This window comes from Bombina bombina, chromosome 2 (genome assembly GCF_027579735.1).
Source record: "Bombina bombina isolate aBomBom1 chromosome 2, aBomBom1.pri, whole genome shotgun sequence".
In the NCBI taxonomy this organism is placed as follows: Eukaryota; Metazoa; Chordata; class Amphibia; order Anura; family Bombinatoridae; genus Bombina; species Bombina bombina.
The window spans coordinates 1,052,603,942-1,052,618,839 of NC_069500.1; positions in this window are offsets into that span (position 1 = coordinate 1,052,603,942).

The following is a 14,898-nucleotide window of genomic DNA, read 5'->3' on the forward strand; positions in this document are numbered from 1 at the left end:
TTTGGCCAAACCTTTATACACAGAATATTTTCTATTTACACAGCCCCCTCAGCACAGGTCAGGGTTAACAATATTCTCTCTGACCCATTTAGTATAACAAATGGCACCAGGCAGGGGTGTCCCCTGTTGCCACTGCTGTTTGTACTTGTGATGGAAGTTCTGGCCCAGAGAATTAGAAACAACACTAAGATAGTGGGAATTAAAATTGGGGACCAAGAACACAAGTTGTCCATGTACACGGATGATGTTCTACTATCATTGACAGACCCCTGTGGGTCACTCCCTGAGGTGTTACGAGAATTTGAGGAATATGGCAGATATTCAAACTTTCATTTAAACAAAACCAAATCTGAAATCCTATATATCAACCTTCCCACAGAAAGAACTTAGCCAACTTTCTTCTTTATGCCCCTTACGTATCCAGACACGCACTCTAAAATACTTGGGGATCTATTTCACCCCATCTGTGGAGGGACTCTTTGAGGCAAATTATACAAACCTGCTCACTGTGATTGCAGGTGACCTCTCCTCTTGGAGAAACAAGCCCATCTCCTGGCTTGGGAGAATAGGCATTATTAAAATGAATATCTTACCCAGAATACTGTACTATCTCCAGACCCTTCCGATCCCCTTATCATCCCATTTTCTACACAAATTACAAAATGTGCTGGAGGAATTCATATGGAGGGGGGAGACCGAGAATTACACGAAAAACCCTATATCTATCAAAGGACAGGGGGGGCCTGGGGGTCCCTTGCCTGGCCTTATATAAAAAGGCCATCCTCATGCAACATCAGGTGGAGTGGTGTCATAAGCCTTGAGATAAAACCTGGGTCCAAATATGTAGAGCAATCTTGGGTAAACAGAACATTGGACTGTTGGGATGGACCTCATCTAGGACCAGACCGAAACTCATTAATAGCTACCCCTTTCTCAGAGAGTTTTTTTACATGCTGGGACAGATTACTAATAGAACACCCACACATTACCACAAACCCTTCACCTCTTATATCTTTCTTGGACAACCCAGACATACCCTTTACTTGTACGCAACAAACCGTGGCTGATCAGAAACTTAGGAGTAGGACTGAGCTGGAGAAGTCCGGTCTTGGTCTTTCCTGGTACTTCCACACTCAACTTCAGCATTACCTGACGACACATAAAAAAACGCACAACATCACTAGGCACCCAACCACCTTCGAATCTCTGTGCCTACTCCCGCATGTACCCAAACATATGATTTCTATCGCCTACCGTCTGCTCTCCTCAAATAATGACACCCTACTACCTACTTACACACGACAGTGGAACAGGGAGCTTAACCCCCCCTGACAGATAAAGACTGGGGGAAAATATTCAGAGCACATGCAAAGACATCAGTCTCGGCAAAAGTACTGGAGTCCAACTTCAAATACTTGTCTGGGTGGTATCTTACTCCAGCCAGACTACAGAAAATCTATAAACAGACTGATGGGAAATGTTGGTGAGGGTGTGGTGAACCAGGTACCCTTCTACACATTTGGTGGGGTTATGGTGCCGTAGGACCATACTGGCACTCAGTGCTGGTTGCAATGGAAATGGTCAAGGGGCCTCTCTGCCCGGGTCACCTAGCCTTCTTTTGTACCATGGCCTTCCTAAATTTAAAGATAAGGCCACAAAATATCTTTTCTACCTAATGCTCAATGGTGCAAAATCCCTTATCCCCAAAAATTGGAAAAGCACAGGTGTGCCTACATTGAGAAACTGGGCTGACCAAGTAGACAGATACCTTCAATTAGAGAGATATCGATTTCTGAGAGACGACAGGATAGAAATCCATGAATACATGCCCTGAGCCCCCACAGATAGGGGCAGAACCGTAGACCCAACGACTGGTGTGTGGTCTCACATGGAACCACCACCCCTTTTAGGGGACTTGTCTGATTTCCCTCCCTTCACCCCAGCCGCCCCCCTGCCTTCCTCTCCCCCTACTTCCGTTCCTTTCTCCCCTCTCCCCCCCCCTTTTTTTTTCTTTCCCTAATCCCCCCCACCTTTCCTTTTCTACATTACTTTCTTCTCTTTCCATTCACCTCGGACATGGGTATGAAAGCTACCCCATGACCGAATATCTGTTATCTTTACTGACTAGAAATTGTCATACAATTATATTATTGTTCTAGTACATCAAAACGAGCATGAATGGGTTTTAGGAACCATATCTGGACTCTTTACTAAACTTAACCCATTCACTGATACTAAGTCTTTATGCAGTATAATGGACTCCACAGAGTTATCTGTACCCATAATCTTGTATCTCATGATTTTTGATGTACGTGTCTTGTTTATTTTCTGTTTATTCTTCAATAAAGCTTTGAAAATCAAAAAAAAAAAAAAAAAAAAAAAAAGGGGTTAAACACTTTATTTAGTTGTGGCGGGGTCCAGGAGCGGCGGTTTAGGGGTTAAACAGTTTATTAGAGTTGCGGTGGACTCCAGGAGCAGCGGTTTAGGGGGTAAAACAGTTTAGTATAGTGTGGGTGTTAAGTGACAGGGTAGCAAGAAAGCTGCAAATAAGCCGATGAGCAGCGAGATCGACGACTATTAGTTAACAACAGTCCGCTGCTCATTGCACCGTACTTGGTGCGTGGCTTTTTTCAGCTTTCTTGATAATTTTGGGGAACGTATTCAGGTCCGCGGCGGCGATGTTAGGCAATCTTAGGCGAGCGTATTGGTGCCGGTGAATGCTAGAAAGTTGACGGCTTGATAAATAGAGGCTATATATTTTGGTTTTATGCACCTGTTAGCAATGGGTAGAGCCGAAACATCTTAACTCAATAATTAGTAAGGGTGTCCACATGATTTTGGTCATATAGTGTATATAGATATAATACCGTCATTGCTTGTTATATTGCATAGTACTTATCTTCTATTTGTTCATAGCCCTATTTAGTGAACAACACTGGAATAAGTATAGTGTAATCATATGTAAAAAAAATAAATGCCCTATATACAGGAATCAATTTTGGTGATAAGACTTACTCTTCATTTCATCAGTAAAAGGAACATAATAGCATTATGAAATTAATTTAAATAACCAATCAGTGATAGATAGCCAGTTTACAAAAAATAAAGCTGGCATAAATGTCCTTAATTGTCAAGAAGATGAGGAATAAATGGCAAGAAAAGACTGAAATTTAAAGGCTTAATGTTACATAAAGGGAGAAATTTATAAAGCTGCAAGATGCAGCTTTATGCAGCTTCAGTGCAGCCGATAATTAAGAAGCAGTGGCCATCAGACTGTGGTTTCTTAACCTATACACAGCCTTCCAGTTTTTTGTTAACAATCGCCTCTGACCAGGGTGATTAACAGCCCCTGCTGGCACGTCACTGACGGTGCACCCGAAGTGGGGGCATTGTACAAGCAGCAACTTATTGGTAGCGACACCAAGCAGACAGGTTTGCTGGAGCAAGCCATGACCTCCCGATACTTGTTAAATGTCAGTCAAAATGTTTAACCATGCTTAGTAAAAAACCTTAACAATCTATTTTATTTTTTCCCTTTTCCTGTAATTTATCTCTGAAAATGTGTTTTCCAATTTTGAGAATTGCAGACTTCATAAGCCTATCCCTAATAACTATCTGTCCCTAAACGTTCTTTGTACTGGGTATAAGAAAAAAAAAATGGGAAAAGGAAAATTTGTCGAAAAAAAATAAAGGGACAGGCCTTGTCAACTCCAGTACCAGGTGCAGAAAAACTTCTCTAAACAAGGCAATTGATAGGGGGGTTTGGTCATTGAAAAATATCTGTAGCAACTAGCAAACAATATGTTAGTACTTTGATGAAATCATAATTACTTGCAAGTATATAGAACTGAGGTTGTTGATTTTGGAGGACATTTTAGGTGAGGGTGTCGATATAGGCTCTTGCATTAGGGTGCAATGGGATTGACTAGGTATGTTGAGGGTTCCTTTTCTTCAGTTGTAGTAATAGATGGTGGAGTATAGAGGTAAGGGGTTATCATTAGTATTAAAAGTGATAGTTATATATAGGTACCCATTAAGGGCCAGCTGGGAGGGTCTGGGAGGGAGGGTTTGCTGCTGATTGGCTGGAATGTGTCTGCAGACTGTGAGATACAGGGTCAAGTTTACTCAGTGATGACGAATAGGGGGCGGATCGAACATTGCATATGTTCGCCCGCCGTTGAGAACGCGAACAAGCTACTATTCACCGGCGAACAATTTGCGACATCACTAATGAAGACTTCTGCCCATCTGGAGGACCTCTTTTTCCCGGTTGGATAAAGACTTCGCCCGGCTTTATTGATGACTTAGCCCCGGTTGGGTGAAGACGTCTCAAGGTAAGGTGATCTTCAGGGGGGAAGTGTTAGGTTTTATTAAGGGGGGATTGGGTGGGTTTTAGAGTAGGGTTGGGTGTGTGGGTGGTGGGTTTTAATGTTGGGGGGTATTGTATTTTTTTTACAGGTAAAAGAGCTGATTACTTTGGGGCAATGCCCCTCAAAAGGCCCTTTTAAGGGCTATTTGTAATTTAGCATAGGGTAGAGAATTTTATTATTTTGGGGGGATTAGATTAGGTGTAATTAGTTTAAAATTCTTGTAATTATTTTTTTATTTTCGGTAATTTAGGCCTAGATTTAGAGTTTTGTCGGTAAGGACCCGCGTAGCTAACGCCTGCTTTTTTCTGGCCGCACCATAAAAATAACTCTGGTATTGAGAGTCCACATAAAGGCTGCGTTAGGCTCCAAAAAAGGAGCGTAGAGCATTTTTAACGCAGCTTCAACTCTCGATACCAGAGTTGCTTACGCAAGCGGCCAGCCTCAAAAACCTGCTCGTGCACGATTCCCCCATAGGAAACAATGGGGCTGTTTGAGCTGAAAAAAACCCTAACACCTGCAAAAAAGCCGCGTTCAGCTCCTAACGCAGCCCCATTGTTTGCTATGCGGAAACACTTCCTAAGTCTGCACCTAACACTCTAACATGTACCCCAAGTCTAAACACCCCTAACCTTACACTTATTAACGCCTATTCTGCCGCCCCCGCTATCGTTGACCCCTGCATATTATTATTAACCCCTAATCTGCCGCTCTGTAAACCGCCGCTACTTACATTATCCTTATGTACCCCTAATCTGCTGCCCTAACATCGCCGACCCCTATATTATATTTATTAACCCCTAATCTGCCCCCCACAACATCGCCTCCACCTGCCTACACTTATTAACCCCTAATCTGCCGAGCAGACCTGAGCGCTACTATAATAAAGTTATTAACCCCTAATCCGCCTCATTAATCCTATAATAAATAGTATTAACCCCTAATCTGCCCTCCCTAACATCGCCGACACCTAACTTCACTTATTAACCCCTAATCTGCCGACCGGAGCTCACCGCTATTCTAATAAATGTATTAACCCCTAAAGCTAAGTCTAACACTAACACTAACACGCCCCTAAGTTAAATATATTTTTATTCTAACGAAATTAATTAACTCTTATTAAATAAATTATTCCTATTTAAAGCTAAATACTTACCTGTAAAATAAATCCTAATATAGCTACAATATAAATTATAATTACATTGTAGCTATTTTAGGATTAATATTTATTTTACAGGCAACTTTGTAATTATTTTAACCAGGTACAATAGCTATTAAATAGTTAAGAACTATTTAATAGTTACCTAGTTAAAATAATTACAAAATTACCTGTAAAATAAATCCTAACCTAAGTTACAATTAAACCTAACACTATACTATCATTAAATTAATTAAATTAAATACCTACAATTACCTACAATTAAACCTAACACTACACTATCAATACATTAATTAAATACAATACCTACAAATAACTACAATGAAATAAACTAACTAAAGTACAAAAAATAAAAAAGAACTAAGTTACAAAAAATAAAAAAATATCTACAAACATAAGAAAAATATTACAACAATTTTAAACTAATTACACCTACTCTAAGCCCCCTAATAAAACAACAAAGCCCCCCAAAATAAAAAATGCCCTACCCTATTTTAAATTACTAAAGTTGAAAGCTCTTTTACCTTACCATCCCTGAACAGGGCCCTTTGCGGGGCATGCCCCAAGAAGTTCAGCTCTTTTGCCTGTAAAAAAAACATACAATACCCCCCCCAACATTACAACCCACCACCCACATACCCCTAATCGAACCCAAACCCCCCTTAAATAAACCTAACACTAAGCCCCTGAAGATCTTCCTACCTTGTCTTCACCATACCAGGTTCACCGATTGGTCCTGAAGAGCTCCTCCGATGTCCTGATCCAAGCCCAAGCGGGGGGCTAAAGATGTCCATGATCCGGTAGAAGTCTTCATCCAAGCGGGGCAGAAGAGGTCTTCCATCCGATTGAAGTCTTCATCCAAGCGGGGCAGAAGAGGTCTTCCATCCGATTGAAGTCTTCATCCAGGCGGCATCTTCTATCGACATCCATCTGGAACGGAGCGGCAGCATCCTGAAGACCTCCGACGCGGAACATCCATCCTGGCCGACGACTGAACGATGAATGACGTTTCCTTTAAATGACGTCATCCAAGATGGCGTCTCTCAAATTCCGATTGGCTGATAGGATTCTATCAGCCAATCGGAATTAAGGTAGGAATATTCTGATTGGCTGATGGAATCAGTCAATCAGAATCAAGTTCAATCCGATTGGCTGATCCAATCAGCCAATCAGATTGAGCTTGCATTCTATTGGCTGTTCCGATCAGCCAATAGAATGCGAGCTAAATCTGATTGGCTGATTCCATCAGCCAATCAGAATATTCCTACCTTAATTCCGTTTGGCTGATAGAATCCTATCAGCCAATCGGAATTCGAGGGACGCCATCTTGGATGACGTCATTTAAAGGAACCGTCATTCGTCGTTCAGTCGTCGGCCAGGATGGATGTTCCGCGTCGGAGGTCTTCAGGATGCTGCCGCTCCGCTCCAGATGGATGTCAATAGAAGATGCCGCCTGGATGAAGACTTCAATCGGATGGAAGACCTCTTCTGCCCCGCTTGGATGAAGACTTCAATCGGATGGAAGACCTCTTCTGCCCCGCTTGGATGAAGACTTCTACCGGATCATGGACATCTTCAGCCCCCCGCTTGGGCTTGGATCAGGACATCGGAGGAGCTCTTCAGGATGGATCGGTGAACCTGGTATGGTGAAGATAAGGTAGGAAGATCTTCAGGGGCTTAGTGTTAGGTTTATTTAAGGGGGGTTTGGGTTAGATTAGGTGTATGTGGGTGGTGGGTTGTAATGTTGGGGGGGTATTGTATGTTTTTTTTACAGGCAAAAGAGCTGAACTTCTTGGGGCATGCCCCGCAAAGGGCCCTGTTCAGGGCTGGTAAGGTAAAAGAGCTTTTAACTTTAGTAATTTAGAATAGGGTAGGGCATTTTTTATTTTGGGGGGCTTTGTTGTTTTATTAGGGGGCTTAGAGTAGGTGTAATTAGTTTAAAATTGCTGTAATATTTTTCTTATGTTTGTAGATATTTTTTTATTTTTTGTAACTTAGTTCTTTTTTTTTTTTGTACTTTAGTTAGTTTATTTCATTGTAGTTATTTGTAGATATCGCATTTAATTAATGTATTGATAGTGTAGTGTTAGGTTTAATTGTAGGTAATTGTAGGTATTTTATTTAATTAATTTAATGATAGTGTAGTGTTAGGTTTAATTGTAACTTAGGTTAGGATTTATTTTACAGGTAATTTTGTAATTATTTTAACTAGGTAACTATTAAATAGTTCTTAACTATTTAATAGCTATTGTACCTGGTTAAAATAATTACAAAGTTGCCTGTAAAATAAATATTAATCCTAAAATAGCTACAATGTAATTATAATTTATATTGTAGCTATATTAGGATTTATTTTACAGGTAAGTATATAGCTTTAAATAGGAATAATTTATTTAATAAGAGTTAATTAATTTCGTTAGATTAAAATTATATTTAATTTAGGGGGGTGTTAGTGTTAGGGTTAGACTTAGCTTTAGGGGTTAATACATTTATTAGAATAGCGGTGAGCTCCGGTCGGCAGATTAGGGGTTAATAATTGAAGATAGGTGTCGGCGATGTTAGGGAGGGCAGATTAGGGGTTAATACTATTTATTATAGGGATAGTGAGGCGGATTAGGGGTTAATAACTTTATTATAGTAGCGCTCAGGTCCGCTCGGCAGATTAGTGGTTAATAAGTGTAGGCAGGTGGAGGTGACGTTGTGGGGGGCAGATTAGGGGTTAATAAATATAATATAGGGGTCGGCGGTGTTAGAGGCAGCAGATTAGGGGTACATAAGGATAACGTAGGTGGCGGCGCTTTGCGGTCGGCAGATTAGGGGTTAATAAGTGTAGGTAGCTGGCGGTGACGTTGTGGGGGGCAGGTTAGGGGTTACTAAATATAATATAGGGGTCGGCGGTGTTAGGGGCAGCAGATTAGGGGTACATAAGGATAACGTAGTTGGCGGTCGGCAGATTAGGGGTTAAAAAAAATTAATCGAGTGGCGGCGATGTGGGGGGACCTCGGTTTAGGGGTACATAGGTAGTTTATGGGTGTTAGTGTACTTTAGAGTACAGTAGTTAAGAGCTTTATAAACCGGCGTTAGCCCAGAAAGCTCTTAACTACTGACTTTTTTCCTGCGGCTGGAGTTTTGTCGTTAGATTTCTAACGCTCACTTCAGCCACGACTCTAAATACCGGAGTTAGAAAGATCCCATTGAAAAGATAGGATACGCAATTTACGTAAGGGGATCTGCGGTATGGAAAAGTCGCGGCTGAAAAGTGAGCGTTAGACCCTTTTTTGAGTGACTCCAAATACCAGAGTTAGCCTAAAACCAGCGTTAGGAGCCTCTAACGCTGGTTTTCACGGCTAACGCCAAACTCCAAATCTAGGCCTTAGTGTTTGTTTGTTTTTGTACTGTAGTTAATTTTATTTAATTTATTTAATTGTAATTAATTGTAGGTAGTTTAGGTAATTAATTTAATGATAGTGTAGTGTTAGGTGTAATTGTAACTTAGGTTAGGATTTATTTTACAGGTACATTTGTCTTTATTTTAACTAGGTAGTTATAAAATACTTAATAACTTTTTAATAACTATTGTACCTAGTTAAAATAAATACAAAGTTGCCTGTAAAATAAAAATAAATCCTAAAATAGCTACAATTCAACTATTAGTTATATTGTAACTATCTTAGGGTTTATTTTATAGGTAAGTATTTAGTTTTAAATAGGAATAATTTATTTAGATTAATTTAAATTATATTTAAGTTAGAGGGTGTTAAGGTTAGGCTTAGACTTAGGTTTAGGGGTTAATAAATTTAATATAGTGGTGGCGACATTGGGGGAGGGAGATTATGGGTTAATAAATTTAATGTAGGTGGTGGCGGTGTAGGGGGGTCAGATTAGTGGTTAATACATTTAATGTAGGTGGCGGCAGGGTAGGGGGGTCAGATTAGGGGTTAATACATTTTATGTAGGTGGCGGCGGGGTCCGTGAGCACCTGTTTAGGGGTTAAACATTTTATTTTGTTGTGGCGGGGTCCGGGAGCGGCGGTTTAGGGGTTAAAAAGTTTATGAGAGTTGCGGTGGACTCCAGGAGCGGCGGTTTAGGGGTTAAACACTTTATTTAGTTACGGCGGGGTCCGGGAGCGGCGGTTTAGGGGTTAAACGGTTTATTAGAGTTGTGGTGGACTCCAGGAGCGGCGGTTTAGGGTGTAAAACAGTTTAGTATAGTGTGGGTGTTAAGTGACAGGGTAGCAAGAAAGCTGCGAATAAGCCAATGAGCAGCGAGATCGATGACAGTTAGTTAACAACAGTCCGCAAGTACGCTGCTTTTTTCAGCTTTCTTGATAATTTTGGCGAACGTATTCAGGGCCGCGGCGGCGATGCTAGGCGATCTTAGGCGAGCGTATTGGTGCCGGTGAATGCTAGAAAGTCGACGGCTTGATAAATAGAGGCCTTTATGTTTTGGTTTTATGCACCTTTTAGCAATAGGTAGAGCCGAAACATCTTAACTCAATAATTAGTAAGGGTGTCCACATGATTTTGGTCATATAGTGTATATAGATATAATACCGTCATTGCTTGTTATATTGCATAGTACTTGTCTTCTATTTGTTCATAGCCCTATTTAGTGAACAACACTGGAATTAGGATAGTGTAATCATATGTAAAAAAAAAATGCCCTATATACAGGAATCAATTTTGGGTATTAGACATACTCTTCATTTCATCAGTAAAGGGAACAATGAAATTAATTTAAATAACCAATCAGTGATAGATAGCCAGTTTACAAAAAATAAAGCTGGCATAAATGTCCTTATTTGTCAAGAAGATGAGGAATAAATGGCTAGAAAAGACTGAAATTTAAAGGCTTAATTTTACATAAAGGGAGAAATTTATAAAGCTGCAAGATGAAGCTTTATGAAGCTTCAGTGCAGCCGATAATTAAGAAGCAGTGGCCATCAGACTGTCGTTTCTTAACCTATACACAGCCTTCCAGTTTTTTGTTAACAATCGCCTCTGACCAGGGTGATAAACAGCCCCTGCTGGCACGTCACTGACCGTGCACCCGAAGTGGGGGCATTGTACAAGCAGCAACTTATTGGTAGCGACACCAAGCAGACAGGTTTGCTGGAGCAAGCCATGACCTCCTGATACTTGTTAAATGTCAGTCAAAATGTTTAACCATGCTTAGTAAAAAACCTTAACAATCTATTTTATTTTTTCCCTTTTCCTGTAATTTATCTCTGAAAATGTGTTTTCCAATTTTGAGAATTGCAGACTTCATATGCCTATCCCTAATAACTATCTGTCCCTAAAAGTTCTTTGTACTGGGTATAAGAAAAAATAAATGGGAAAAGGAAAATTTGTCAAAAAAAAATAAAGGGACAGGCCTTGTCAACTCCAGTACCAGGTGCAGAAAAACTTCTCTAAACAAGGCAATTGATAGGGAGGATTTGGTCCTTGAAAAATAACTGTAGCAACTAGCAAACAATATGTTAATATTTTGATGAAATCATAATTACTTGCAAGTATATAGAACTGAGGTTGTTGATTTTGGAGGACATTTTAGGTGAGGGTGTCGATATAGGCTCTTGCATTAGGGTGCAATGGGATTGACTAGGTATGTTGAGGGTTCCTTTTCTTCAGTTGTAGTAATAGATGGTGGAGTATAGAGGTAAGGGGTTATCATTAGTATTAAAAGTGATAGTTATATATAGGTACCTATTAAGGGCCAGATTACGAGTGAAGTGGTATTTATCGCTCCCACGCTAACTCCACTAGAAGTAAGCTTTTTACGAGTGTGGGGTAGTGCTCAAGTTACAAGTTGAAAGTAAAAAGTTTTCACGTAAAAAGTAAAAGTTAGAATATCACGACCGTGTTAAATTATTCCCCAATAGAAGACAATGGAGCAAGAAAAGTGGAAAAAACACCCTACTCACATTCAAACCTGATTGCATATTCTCAAGTGCACTAACCTGACAATGAAAATCTTGATATTTCACATTCCAATGTTCTTCACAAAGAAGAGTTTTTTACTGTTTATTCATAAATACACATTTCTACATATATCTGATGTTATTTTGGTAAAATGTATATCTATACCTAAATATATATATATATATATATATATATATATACTGTATATATATATATATATATATATATATATATATATATATATATATATATATATATATATATATATATATATATATATATGATTATATAAAGGTATAGATAGAGTCAAGGACAAAAATATTGTCCTTGACTGATGTATCTGTTGGCAGATTGGTGAACCTCTACCCATCCTTGCTCTTGAAGAACTAGACCTTTTTTGGAGGCTCTACTCCCCTATTAAACGATTGCCTTAACCTATTTCACATCACTTTCTTATTTCAACTTGTCATACCGCCATTAGTCCTAATTTGCCCTGTCCCAACTTTTTTGGAATGTGTTTACAGTCATAAGATTTGAAATGAGTGTATATTGTCAAAAAATATATTAAATTCACAAAGTAAAACATCAAACAATGTTTTAATAATGTGTTTTCAATATAGTACAGGGTGAATTTATTTTTTAAATTTTTGATTGTTTTTGTTTATTTATTTTTTTGCATTTTCCATAGTGTTCCAATTTTTTAGGAATTGGAGTTGTATTTAAAAATACATAGAACATATTCTGCTGTGTGCAGAACATTGAAATTTAAATAATATTTACATCAAGTATATATTATTTATATAAAACACTTTATTAAAAATGAATATTGCATAAATATGCTTTAACATGTTTTCATATACTTAACTGCAAAGGGCCCCAATGCACTTCTGTATATGTCTATATATGTGTACATAAGTATTTGTAAATACATATATATATATTATAATAAATAAATACGAGTCTGATCTTATAGACTTTAAAAACAAAAAACTGGAAGCTGTCATCAGTGATTACCGAGCTAAAAGGGTATAACTCAAACAAGGAAAAGGAGACAAAGATACCAGAAACCAAGAAACCTGACTACTGTTGAAAATTCTGGATCTGGCTCGGGTTCTGAATGTGAGCTGCCACCAAGCACTAGTACCCAACAACAACAACCATCAGGCGTAGTGACAAGCTCAAAAAACTTGCAAGGAAAAGAGCAACTACAAGGTGAGGGGGGATATAAAGAAAAAAACTCCATTTATACAACAGAAATGATGGTGGAAAATATAGTGGTGAACCTAAGTAATTGTCCTCTTAGCACTTTGGAAATACAAGTGCTAAATAAGGGGCTCACTTTTATTCCCACCTGCAGAACAGACCCATTTGATCTTTTTATAGACATTTAAAAATTCCAGAGACAACTGCAGTTAAAAGAAAAATTTGGCAACAGTAACCAAGATCCGTTACGGTTTCAGAAGAAATCTACGTATGTTCCTAGTTCCTACAATTCCAGCATTAATACGTTTACTAGACTAACATTAAAAGAAATGGATAAATCTGTAAAAATCCACTAAAAAGATACATTAACAACATCTCAACAGAGGAACGTAATTCACTGAAAGAGCTCAGTGAAGATAAAACGCTAATTATACGTTAAGCTGATAAAGTTGGAGTGATAGTATGAATTATATGGATTATAAAGATTAAATAATATCACAACTACTGGATCAGACCACCTACAGAAAATTACCTTGTGACCCTTCCCATGTTTTTAAGAAAAGGATTGACCAATATCTGCTTTCAGCATAACAACAAGATCTTTTGGACAAGGATACTCTGTCATTCTTAACTGTGACCTACCCAAGAACACCTGTGTTGTATACACTGCCAAAGAATCATAAGTAGCTTGAGAAACCACTAGGGAGATCGATTGTCTCTGCAATTGGATCAGTCCAACAACCTAAAGCCAGATTAGTGGATTTTTTCTCCAACCTATGGTCACGAATATGCACTCATATCTGAGAGATTCCTCCATGTTATTGGATTTATTAGCATCCTTGGAGGTGATTAATGATGATGACATATTAGTAACACTCAACGTAACGAGCTTGTACACAGTCATCCCTCACACTGAGGGCCTTCAAGCTATTGCAGCACAATTGTCAAGATATCCATATGTAAGACCACCCCCTGAACTCCTTCTATACCTTCTTGAATTCTGCCTAAGTACCAACTATTTTCGGTTTGAAAACAAATTCTTCTTACAACTTACTGGAACTGCGATGGGGTTCAATGTGGCCCCATCTTATGCAAACTTGTTTATGTCCACCTTTGAGAAAATTGGGACGCATCTGTTCAACGTAAAGGAGATTGTTTTTTATCAGGAGGTACATTGACTACTTGTTTGTCATTTGGACAGGGACCAAGCAAGATCTGGAAACTTGGTTTACAGAGTTGAACTCTACCAATGAGGCACTAAAATTCAAAATGCAATATGAATAAACACAAATTGATATACGTCTGTACAAAAAAAATGGCAAAATACAATCTACACTGTTCCGAAAAACAACTTATCGCAACACATTACTGCAATTCATCAGTTGCCATCCTTCAGCACTCAAAAAAGCACTCCTGAAGTCCTAACTACATAGAGTAATAAGAAACAACACAGAAATGACCAACAGGGATGCTCAACTGACTGAGATGGAATGTGGCTTTCAATGATGACACTACTCTGTCAAACTTCTAAAGGAACAATGGAAAGTACTTTTAGAAACTCCAAAGTTTGGAAGAAATCAGGACACTAATAAAAAAATGACATTTGTCACTACTTACACTGGTGACAAAATGGGGTTAAGGTTCCACACTGGGAAAACATTGGGATATTATTAGATCCAATATTACTTCTGAAAAATACACTGCCACCAAGGATTGGCTACAAGAGGGCACGTTTTTTAAGGGACATTCTTATCCAAACTGATCCCCAACATTGCTATCTTAGATCCACTTGGTTGGATACTAAGAAACCAGGTGTCTATCGTTGCCTAGTCTGTACCACCTGTGGAGGCCTGATTACTGGATCCTCTTTCTCTCACCCACACAGGAATATGATTTATAACCACAGATTTTGTCAAACATGTATAACTACGTATATTGTGTACCTATTACACTGCACCTGTGGCCTTTTTTACGTGGGCAAGACCTGCAACGACCTCAGGACCCACATGGCAAACCATTGATCCGCTATTCGGACAGACATTAGTAAAGTATCTTCAGAGCAACCGGTAGCCCAACATTTTCAACAACTCAAGCATAGTGTGACAGACTTAAAGTACACATTCATTGACCATGTCCCCCCACTGAGCAGAGGTGGTGACTGCAACAGAATACTCCTCCAAAAGGAGGCAAGATGGACCTATGTAAAGTTTGAATACATATCTGGACTGGCATGCTTTCTTATAACATG